The 12,011-nt window shown below is 36.9% G+C and overlaps 1 protein-coding gene across 28 annotated transcripts in view; it reads right to left on the reverse strand.

Moving 5' to 3' along the window:
• RBFOX1 (RNA binding fox-1 homolog 1) overlaps positions 1–12,011 on the reverse strand; it is a 1,074,031-nt gene that overhangs the window by 362,550 nt on the left and 699,470 nt on the right. The window lies entirely within an intron of this gene.

Here is a 12,011-nt window from a genome sequence, read left to right on the forward strand (position 1 = left end):
ATGCTTTGCAATTTGTGACCGTTGCCTACCTGCTTCCCTGAATAAACAGCAGCCTGGGAACATCTGCACCCGTTACCTGTGTCAGTGACCTCTCCTGGCACCCCCTCACTCTGCTGGGGCAGCATGCCATGTTCCATGGCACAGCAACCACGGTGATTCAGAGGAACCTTGGATCTGCTCTGAACGTTGGGCACTACTATATATACAACAGCAGGAATTTAATTTGGCAGTGGAGGAGAGCAGCGCTTCAGGAGCTTCCCATCCCACCAGCATGGACCATGCAACTTGATCATTAGAAACACGGACATCATTATTGTGAACATCTGAGTATGGCTCGATGTGTGCTAGTCTGGTAGTGATGGGAAGTGGCCTACAACAGGAACTCCATAGCGTTTTGATTTGCTAATTCTGTATTTATATTCACACCCAGCTCAAGTAACTCTGAAAGCCCTTGCTTGACTTCAGAACAGTCTCTTGAAGCAATTGTTTTCTGAATGGTCAAAATTCTTTTCCTACATGGGGACATGGAGCTTTTAGGCCTTGGAAGTATTTAACTTGCCTCCCAATTGGTCCACAGTAAGCGAAAAAGTGAGGGACAAAACCAAAGTTTCTCTGAGTCTTTGCAGCATTGGTATCCTGAAAGTGTTTTATTCTGCACAACACTAAAAACCATTAGCTACACAGGGAAAGGAAGGACACAGTACCTTAATCTCCTCTCCTAAACAGCTTAACTAACTATAGAAGAAGCAGTGCCTTGCATTCAATAACTACTCAGTGCTTTTACTTGTTCTAAGAACACATCACAAAGACTGTCAATAAACTTTAATTAGCAATATATTTTTAGTGGCAGTGCTACAGCTCGCTGCAGTGAAACATTTATCCCAGAATTTTCTAAAGCTTTCCTAAAGAAATCTTAACACTTAATAATGAAAGACATTTAGAGATTGTCATATAAGAGCATCCATTAGGGCAGTAGATTCTTCTCACTCAGAAGTGATAAGGTTACCTTGAACAAGTTTCATTTAAAATGTTCTTTGCTTTTCTGTTAAGAAAATGAACAATCATTGGCAAAACTCAGGTGCAGCTGACAAAAGTTAAGCATTTTCTTTCACCTTTTAATGAGACCACAGCAATGGTCTTACCATCCTAAAAATAGAAAAGGAAACATTTAAACTTGTGTATGCGTGTGCATGTGCAGCCATGCTCATTTTACAAACTAAATGTCATGTTCTTCAATGACCTCCATGATAACAAGCTTGAAAATGTAGTTTCAAAATTCTATTGTATCTACACCTTTTGAAATAATCTGAATGATGCGTTGCATACAATCCTAATTTATGGAAGTGCTGCTGCCAACACAGCTAAAAAACTTTGTGCTGAGCCACCCTGAGGTGAAGGAAACTGTGACCTGAAAACCTGTCAGTGTAGAAGACAGACAGAAATCTTTTACTATGTATACATAAAAGATCTAAGTATCATCTCGTTTCACAATAAATATAACCTCTTTCCTTCTTCATATAGCTATACATATGTCCACTTTTCTGCCTTATCTTAACCCAGATTGAAATCATCAAGGAGAAAGAGTTCCATCTACAAGTTTTCTTACATATAGCTGTCTATAGCTCTATATATAGCAGGGGGATGGAGAGGGTGCACTTTTCTACCTGTATCTGTATCTATGTTTTCACTGAAGCACACTATAAATCAAATTACTACATTAATTTAAAAAATAAGAAACAATATACACAATTAACATAATAATTAGCATGTACAATTAAAAAGGTACATTTCATCCTCATTTGCATGTGAGCAGTGCTCACAGTGTGGTGGTACAGCCAGCGTACTCAATCCAGTATAGCCATAGCCTCAAGCAAGTAGTCATTCAACTCACTATTTTTCACTCCCTTTGTTTCCAATGTTTGTAACAATTCTTTGCTGCTTTTACACCTGAACAGATTTTGTAGAACTTAATTTGCTACATTTAGCAATGAGATAAGTATGCAAAATTACTCAAAGTAATTTTGGCCTGCAGATTATTTCTTTTTTTCCTCCCTTTTACTTCCAGGAATGCTATTTGCATGTACTGTCAAGAAGCAAAGTAAAACCAAAGCCCTGAGGTGTTGGGTCAAGTTGTTCAAACTGAAAACCACTCCCTCTTCAGCCAGTCTATGACAAAAAACAATTAGTTTCAGTTAAGCAGAAATAAACAAAGAATTACACAGTAATAATTTGGAGTTACTCAAAGCTCTGATGTACGTGTCACTTGTGAGGAGATAAGAACAGGAGAACTTAAAAGAGCTGGACCAGTGTTGTAATGCTCTGTGTAGTTAAATCACCATCTTGTCCAGTGGAGAAAAGAACCAGACAAACTCATTAAGCCAGGTAGTCTTCAGGTTTAGCAGATTAGGCCTGGGATTAGTTTATGAGATGAATTGATTTTTAGTGTTATGATGTAAAAGCCATTCTGGTCTGCTAACTACGTGAAGCACCTAGATCAATTTGGAGAGTAAAACATCAATTACCTCACTTACTGAGACAGGATAAGCAGCAATTAAAAGCGCAGGGAATGCTTCTCTGCATTAGATTACTTGTCTAGCTCAGTATAGCAAAGCAATTGTTTTGATTTCTAATTGTGTCTAGAGACTTGAATTTGAGCCTTTTACGTCTCTGTTCCACATACTCTGAAATAGGGCTGTCTCTCATTACTTCATAAAAATTCTTAATGGGCCTCAAAACAGGCACATGCCTTTAAAAATAATTAATTTTCATTGCTAAAATACAATTTTCCTTAGGAATTCTTACCTGGGCTCAATTCCACTGTAATGTCAATCATGGATAAATAAGTCTAAACTATGGCTTTTCTGGTATCCAATGCCCATCATTACATACGGAAGTAACTCTTGGAGTAACAAAGCACCTCTAGTTAAAATACAGCCTTTGCCTTGCATCTGTTGCATGGCATGGAGGACTCTGCATTTCTGAAGTTAAGGAAGATTGTGAGATAGAAACAACTAGGCAGTGGAGAACACGGAAGGGAAACAGCAGGTGCTTCCTAACACCAAGCAGTACAAACAACACTGGACACTGGAGACACACAACAGCTTTGGTCAACATTCCCAAAGGTTCAGAGACATCAAAAAGCTAGGCAACTAAAAAGGTATTGCTGCATACCTAGAGCTGGTTATGAACAGAGTGATAAAGACATTTGTTCATTAGATTTATCAGATCAACGATAATGACCAGTTCTGCAGAGCATGTCCAAATTAATAATGTCCTGGCAGTTTTCTGTGAGCTGATTTCCCTCTCCTTCAGCAACCGAGACACCGGTGGGAGGTTTTGAGGGCGTTGAGCCTTCCACGCAATCCAGGCACCTAAGACTGCCAGAACCTGCAGCAGCTGCTGTGCACCATTGCCAGGGGACTGTGTTAGAGCTGGAGACCCCACGTCAAGGAGATTCTGTAGCTCTACAGCAACCACAACTTGAAGCTCTGTCCATTTTAAAGGCTTATCAATAATCACTTTCATTCTGAATGAAGCCAAAATCTTTTTTGAAACATCAAAGTTTTCAATACAATTTCATTATTCCCCCCCCTCAGTCTCAGCTCACATGGTACATCTGCCTGGTTCTTGATTAAGATAAATCTCTCCTGTGAAAAAGGGGAAACCTCCTTCTAGCATCTAACCTTTGCAACTGTGCGTCCGTGTGACAGGTGGCAGACAGGCAAGAGAAGCAGACTTAGTGCACAGGTAAGCTCTGCATTCCAGTTCAGTTCAATAATCTGTTAAAAAGACTACACAGCATTCTCTAGTAAATAAAACCAGACTTAGAAGATGTCATGGAGGTGTCTTCTGGCTTTTTTTCCAAAGCCTTTTACTTCATTCCTGAAACACCATAATTCACATGTGCACACTTAGCAGCCTGGAGACTAAGAAAGCTGTGAAGAAGAAAAAACAACCAACTAACCACTTTTCATCTGTCCAAGTCAGATATACATCAATGACAGGAATTCTTTTTACCTGAAGGAAATAAAAAATACCTTGATCATAAGACCAACAATTTCCAGGCATCTATTAAACACGTTTTTTAAAATTTCCTGCCTATTTTTTATAGTCATTCTCAGTTCCATTTGATTCCTAGAGCTGAACCTACTGAGTAAGCAGTATTCTACCACATTTTATAGTGTGCCTGTGTGGTGTGCATTCTAAGATTTGGGCAAACATTGATTTTCTTTCCTCTTAGTATATTATAGTTATTAGACTGCAATAAATTTTTCTTAAATCAAGTTGAGATTTAAATATGCAAGCCAGAAAGGAAAGGTACTGAATCTGTGCTATGCCATAAATTTATTTTGTGATTTTTTTAATTATTTTTTTTTACTGTTAGGAGATACCTGCGTGCTCAGTTTATGTACTAATTCCTCTAAAAAACATGGGGAGATTTTGTAACACTGGAAGCAGATGCATACACTGCTGCTCTAGTCTTGCCTTGCATCTGACTAGCTGTTTTCTTTGGATTTAGACAGAAGGGGGTTGCCACCATCTGTTTTAGGGGGGCTGGGGTGTCTGTGTGGAAGATTTCTCTCAAAGCAAGTCAACAGCATAAACAAAATGGGGGTGGGGGTGGAAATCCAAGTCCATAAGCACTATATTGGGAAATGGATTCAGTGAAACACTGCATTGACCAAGGAATGAGAGTTCTGACCCAATTATATAAGGAATATAATCTCTTCTTTCTGACAAGAAATTTCACCAGTTATGTGGGTATTAAAAAAAATAATCTTAAAGATTTCATGTGTTCTTGTACATGTCAAGTTCTGGCTTCAGAAACTTGGAATGCCTGGGGCCCTGTGAACAGGAAAAAAAACAGCTATTCTTCATTACTACATTACATAAAGTCTCTCTCTGACGTGTGGAATTCTTTTCTAAAAATAAAAGAGAATACTGCAGTCCATTTTCACTGCATTTTGCTCCTTGTAGTGCCAATTAACCACATTTCAAAAGCTGTTTTTTCTCTGTTGTTTAGAGGCAATGAGGAAATGTCCCTTCCTATTTAGCTTTGGTAGTCAGCTCTTACTAAACTGGAAAACAAACCTAGGAAGATTTAATCTGTGTTACCTTGATCAAAGCAGTAAATGTTTTCCCGAATGACCTGTTAGCATCCTGTAACTTCTGAGAAGAACTAAACTGATTTATGTGGAATAGAAAATATTGGGTTCTAGTGGAGCTGGAATGATTTTAACCCTAGTACCGGATACTTGAAGTTTCATCTTTTCTCCCTTAATGAGCACTCTCAACTTGCACATTAAAAAGCAGTCTAGTCCATTCTCTGTACATTTAGAGTAATCATCATTGCTTCTGCATACTACTGCCCTAAATTGATGGGCTTACATGCTGTTTCGCTCACATGCTGTTTCGCTCACATGCTTCAGAAGCCCACATCTATGGTTCTATCTTGGTCACTTGAGAAATGCCAGGACTTCAATTAGATGGAAAAACACCCAAAACATTTAAAATAGTAATATATTATTGCTGGCAATGTTGGCGAGTTTACTGCACAAATTTCAAAAAGATGAAATCATGTCCCCTGTGAACACGAGTAAAATATAGCCACATATATATTGTAATACAGTATTATGGTATGTAATACCACTGAAAAGATACCTTAACCACCTACATTCAGTTCTAAAGGACATGCACAAAAGTAGTAAATAGTACAGAAACCCCATAAATATATAACAGAAGCACCGAGATTAAAAACCAGAGCCTAAGTTTCAACATGAGAGCAGTTCTGCTGTTAAATAGCAAAAAAGTTGGACCACCTGTCAGCAATCCATCCCAGTGGTACTCGGATGTACATGTCACTTTCCCTGGACTGATAAAGAAACAAGCAGGTTGTCAGCATAATTGAAGATCATTTTCATTACTTTTATTGCTCCAGAATTTTTTTAAAAAAAAAACAAAACAAAACCAAAAAACTTTTTTCTTGCTTTCAAGAGTCTGTACTTTAGAGACAAATGTGGCAAATCATAGGAGGGAAAAAAAGACGAAATACTGTGCTCTTAATTTAATATCTAGATCATGTTAATTGATCCCAGTAGAGTCCCTCATTGCTGGACTATCTCAATTAGCTCACCAATTTCTGTATTTGGATGATCTTGCCTCTGCTAATTACAGATGAAACAATACTTCAGGGAAGAGTAAAATTCCTCTCTTCCTGGGGAACAACATTAACACCTTCTTTTCCATTACTCTTAAGTCTGTAAGACCTTCTAGGGTCACCATCTTCTAAGAAGAGTTCCATGGAATGATCAGATTACTGTGGAAGAGACAGTTTCCAAGCAAGCTTGTTCATCACCCCAGTCCCATTACTGGCTCCACTAATTTTAAGCTATATGTGAAAAAAAGGAAAATATATACAACACACCTATTTAATGATGTTGAACTACTCACATCAGTTAAGCATTTGTGCACGTTCTTCTGTTACGAAGATACTGTGCTGTTAACTTCACAGATGACTGGTGGCATCTTGCAACTTCTTTGAGAGGCAAAAACACATTACAAAAGCACATTGCTGGAGTCAGTTTGTTGATTGAGGTTGATGCATTTAGGCTTCAGTCTGAACAAAAACTGTTTTCCTTAATACTGAGGTGTTTTGCCTTTTTGCCTCAAATAACTGCAATTATCTAAAAAGGGGAGGGGGAACATCTGAACTTTCACTTAAACTTGACAGATTTATTCACAGCAGCTTGCAAGTCTACTGGGATTACTCAAAACTTGAAAAGAAACCCAACATTTCTATTCTTAATATTGCACATACAGGACTCCAGCAATGACAAAACATGCTGTTCACTACTTCATTTAACATAGGCTGGCTTGAAATTAATTGTCTTGGAAAGAAATAAGGTCTACTAGTTCTCATTTACTGCTGGAGCATAACTTGAATAGAGTTTTCATGGATTTAAATTTTTCCCTAGTGGCAAAAAGAAATGAATGAAGACTCAGAGGAGGGTTTGTTCCACAGCAATTATTTACCATGACAGAGCTTGAACTCTTGTTTGTTGTTACTTTGATGATAGGTTTAAAGCTAACTGGTAACATGTCATGCAGTCAAAAATATGTTTACTATACATACACTGAAGCATGCATTTCAGATGCTGTTAAAAACAGATCCCATTAAAATCTACTATAGTAGTACTACATTCACAGGTTGGTCACCTTTTCTCATTTTCTTGTTATACTGCAATATTTTTAAAGGAAAAAACCTGAAGAACATTAATTCTGTTTTCTTTTACAGAGAAACAAAAAGTTACGTCTTTGCTGTCAGGTCACTTAAGCAGCCTGAAACAAATTCCAGGACTTATTAATCTAGCTTTTCATTAATTTTGTATATTGAAAACAAACACTTAGAAATATTTAGAAGCTTCAGTATAAATTCTCTCCTCAAACGCATCCCTGTATTCCCATTGTAACCATGTGAGGAATCTTGTTTCTTTTGTCATTTTATTCACCACAGGTGCAATCAACTTTCAAGGGGAAGAAGAAAAGCCCTGTGCAAGTACTGGCTGATCGAGGTTCCCAACACTACTGAGAAAATTACCCTGCACTGGAAAGGAAATAGAAAATGTGAGCTGAAGTTTTAAAAGCACAAAGGCATTAAATGCGATGACTGGACAATTACTGATCACACATGAACATCCTGTTTCTGGAGCTTGACTGCCCCAGCATCAAAGGTGCTTATCAAGTTGTGTAGAGCTCCCCATCTGTCACAAGAGTTGTAAGTAATATTCTTTAACACATAGGTATACTTTTTTTTTTTTGCTATTTGCTTAAATAATTGTCCAAATTTTCTCTGCCTCAGCAACTTCTTTGAAGGAAAAAAGCACACCAAGGTAGCAAAGTTATTTTCTTAATAAAAAGAAGTCTATATTTGGATGTAGAAATGGTGCCAGGTTCTGTTGAAGAGTCTGAAAAACTGTGTAGCATCAAAATCTCAGTCAAATTTATACACAAACATTAGTATCTGAGAAGTGGTAAAATGATATAGTTGAAACAATGCCCATCCAGTACTGGAATTAAAGCAGTCAGTGATTTCCAGAAGGCAAAGCAGAATGATCTACAGGTTGGCCCAGGTGCCTCTCAGTGGCTAGGCAGCCAGCTATTTTTCCCTTTCTGTAATTGCTCAGATCCACACAGCAACAAAAGTCCATGTACTCCCTGAAAACTCAGCACCTGCGAGACCAGTCATTTCTCTTCCTGCAAAAAAACCCAAACAAACCAGTAACTGAGAAACACTGCTGAAAAGGGATAAGGTGAAATTATCACAGTCAAGGCTCCACAATTCTGCTGAATTTTGCCTTCCATGGAGCAGGATGAGGCAAGCTCCCCAGATCATCCAGCCCCAGGGAGAGGGTGGGACTGAAAAGCATATTTCATCAGCGTGAACCTCTGAGGTGCTCCTGCTTGGCCGCTGCAGTCCCCCACACAAAGCTGTGTCTTTAAACAAAAGGACAAGCCAACAGGAAAATGAAGTCAAAATTACTACAGGCAGGCTCATATAGGTAAACTTAACAATAAAAATTAAGTATCATTCATAGAGTACAAAAATATTTAAGAAACTACAAGCTTTTCAGTTGTAATTAATGTGATAAATGCGATCTTTTGGATTTTCATTGGTTGTTTTTTTAATAGGTAGATGCCCACTGAATCCTAACCTTTATTAGTATTTTATAAAAAAATTATGCTTCCCCAAATAAATGCAGAACACAGAGCAAACCAAAATTAGTGACCACAGGCAAACATTTGCAGAAGTTAACTAAATTTGAATTCTCTAAGGGTCTGTTAAGTGTATTATTTTCCCCATCAGGTGTTTAAGCCTGTGTAAAGTTTAACTGATTTTCAGCATGGGAAACTGGTGGCTCTCAATTCAGCATATGGTCCTTTCTCCTCCTAGCCAAAAGTGAGAGACCACTTTATAAATTGTTAAAATGATCACAGTTAACTAGATATCTTGCACACATCTTAATATGCATCGTCTGCTTTGATTAAAATACAAAGTTTCACATTAATTTAAGGATTATCTTCTATAATGCAGACAAGTTGCAGTGTCTGAGTACCACTTAACAGTGTTTAATCAGGAAAACTACTGTGGCACTGGCCGCTTAGGCTGGCTCAACTGCTGCCTGCTCAATTTTTCCCCATAATTGCAGGATATACTTTACAGTGACAGGGCCTGAACAGTGGGATTCCAATATGCTATACATCAGGTTCTCCATTATTGGATTAGCAAGATGTGGCATCATTACCGCTGCACTTTCATGCCTATCATTGATCGCATCGTTCTTTCTGTTTCACAATTAATGCAAGTCAGCTAGATTGATCAATCTTCTGATGAGTTTGGGCCACAGTCAATATATTCTTATGGCTCTGTGCTACTGATCTGTGTATTTTATAGCTGTGCCTAAGGATTTGTCATTCTGGCTACAGATTTTCTTGGTGTTTTGTTGTTGTTGTTTGTTGTTTTTTTTTTTTACATACTTCTTTGCTTCCTAAACCACAAACTGTTTATGAATTACTCATGTCACATAAAAAAAGAAGGAGCAAGAAACTCACTAAATTCCTCACTGGAAAGATTTTTTTTTTTTTTTTTAAATCCCACTCAATTGGCTCAGTAACAGTAGCTGAACTTGGCACTTGGAAACACTGGGCTTCCACAGAATTGCAGAGATTTCATAGGACTACAGCTATTTTCAGTCTGTTTGGACACACCAGCATGTTCTTGAAATGCAGAAATATGCTAATAACTATTTTTTAATATTTTGCTAACACCATGATACTTCTAGTATTTTTTGAAAACTTACTCTTCTTTCAAAGGGTAGACAAGCTTGCAGGAAAACCTCTCTCTACAATGGAATGGAGAACGAATTGATAAGTCATTGGAAGAAAAGCAAGCAACACTATCTGCTTAGTAACACTCTTCAGTCACTCTATGCCACAAGCATTATTGGCCGTATTTGAAAATTTTCTCTACAGAGAATAATGAATTACTATCATTTTCTAATAAAACAGCCTATACCAAAAAGTACAATACTGTACAACTTCTAAATATTTTCTTAAAAATTCATATATTGTCTAGGGTTACTGCAGAATCTATACAGAAATAATAATACCCGGTATTATTCTAATGCCCACCAAAAATATTTACATGTGTTTTTGAGACAAAAAAAAAAGTAATCAAACCCAAACGATTAAAGGAGCAGTGTGAATGCTACTGCACTGTTATAGACCCATTTTCATTCATCTACATTCTTGCCTGATGTACATTATGAGAAGCCTCTTTAAAAATAATTAAAAAAAAATTTAAATATAAGAAAATGAATGAAGTGAAATTTGGACAAAGCGTAAAGAATGGTAATGAACACATTCAGACTGAGTCTGGACCTTCTGGACTGCTTTGCACATGACACAGAATGCCCTCATTAAGTGAAGAATAATTGCTTTTTTTCATCACTCCATCTCATCTAGTTGCCAGTGCCACCACTGGTGACAGTTACAAGGTATTAGCAATGACAGTTACACTGAGATTTGCTGACAGTGATACCACATTTTTAAATACCTTTTTTTTTTCCTTGAAAAACCTAAATCTACAGATAAAAACTACTGATAACTAAAATAAGTAAAATTTCTTCCAAGTAGAAAAGCAAAGCCATACCTGAAACAGTGTTCTGGTAAGCACTGCAAATACCACTGATAAAAGAAGAAAAGGCAACACACTGTTTGACAATCATAAATGCATTAAATATAAAATGTGCTTTATCCAAAGCAAGGAATGTGTTTCCTTAAACACAGCGACTTTGAAAGGCACGGGCATTTTAGATTACCCATACATAATTCAGTTCCACTGAAAGTGCTCTACCTAAACAATTTTCCATTATGTTTTTAGTATATTTGGAATATAAAAAGACACAGCTTGTGCTTTAAACTGGGATAATATAATACAACACTGAAACTGTTACATAGCTTTGAAAACTACTTTTAAAAACAAGGAGCAATCCTTTACTGCTCAACTGAGGGTGCTTTGTCATCAGTGCCAATCAGAAAAGGATCACTGCCAGGAATCATTGCTTTTCTCCTTTAAGAATAACATGAACTGAGAAACATGCTCAATAATTTAAAGTCTATTTAAGTCTCAAATTATTCCATGAATCTATATTTAGGCTACCTATATATATGGCCTGGTTTCCAGAAATGCAGAGCACAGCACACTTACCAAGTCACTGTATTTAAACGTGCTCACATCTTCCAAAACCTGGGCTGTTATATTTAGATGTCTAATTATGGGTGAAATATTCGAATGAACTCAAAATTTTAGCACAGATGGGCATATATTACATCACAGTTGTTTTAAAGTTTCTTTAAGATACATCACACAATGGTAAATAGCTCAAAGTCATGTAACAGTGAAGAAAACACCCTGCTAATTAGACAGACATTCCAATCTAATAAATTTGGTGCTTATGGAGAAAAAAAAATCCTACTTTATTTCTGTTAAAAAGACTACTATATGTATAGCTGCAAGGGCAAACAAAGTAACATTCTGTGTAATCCTATGACCACAAGATTTTCCCTATACACAAAAAGTTGGGTTACTTTTCAGTTTCAGGAACCTGAGCAATGAAATACCAAGACATTTCTAAAATACAAGTTATCATGATGGTAATGTTTGTAAAGATATGTTTTGTATCTCAAATCTTGTCTTTTAATTTACATTATATTTCTCAGGAATTTGGAAAGCAATCTTAAATTTTGCAATTAAAAGATTAAAAATGAAAAAAATAATCTTAATGAAATGCCCATTGTTAGAGTAAAACGTCTGCTATATAAAAGCTACCTTTTATATTTGAGGTGTTTTCTCCAAGATTCTTATGCTTTGTTTTTCATATCTTAAAGAGAGGGAATCAGCTTCTTGCCTTCACGAATTTAACTTATGAATACGAGTTGATGCTGGGCAAAAT

Source organism: Apus apus, chromosome 14 (genome assembly GCF_020740795.1).
Source record: "Apus apus isolate bApuApu2 chromosome 14, bApuApu2.pri.cur, whole genome shotgun sequence".
NCBI classification, from domain to species: domain Eukaryota; kingdom Metazoa; phylum Chordata; class Aves; order Apodiformes; family Apodidae; genus Apus; species Apus apus.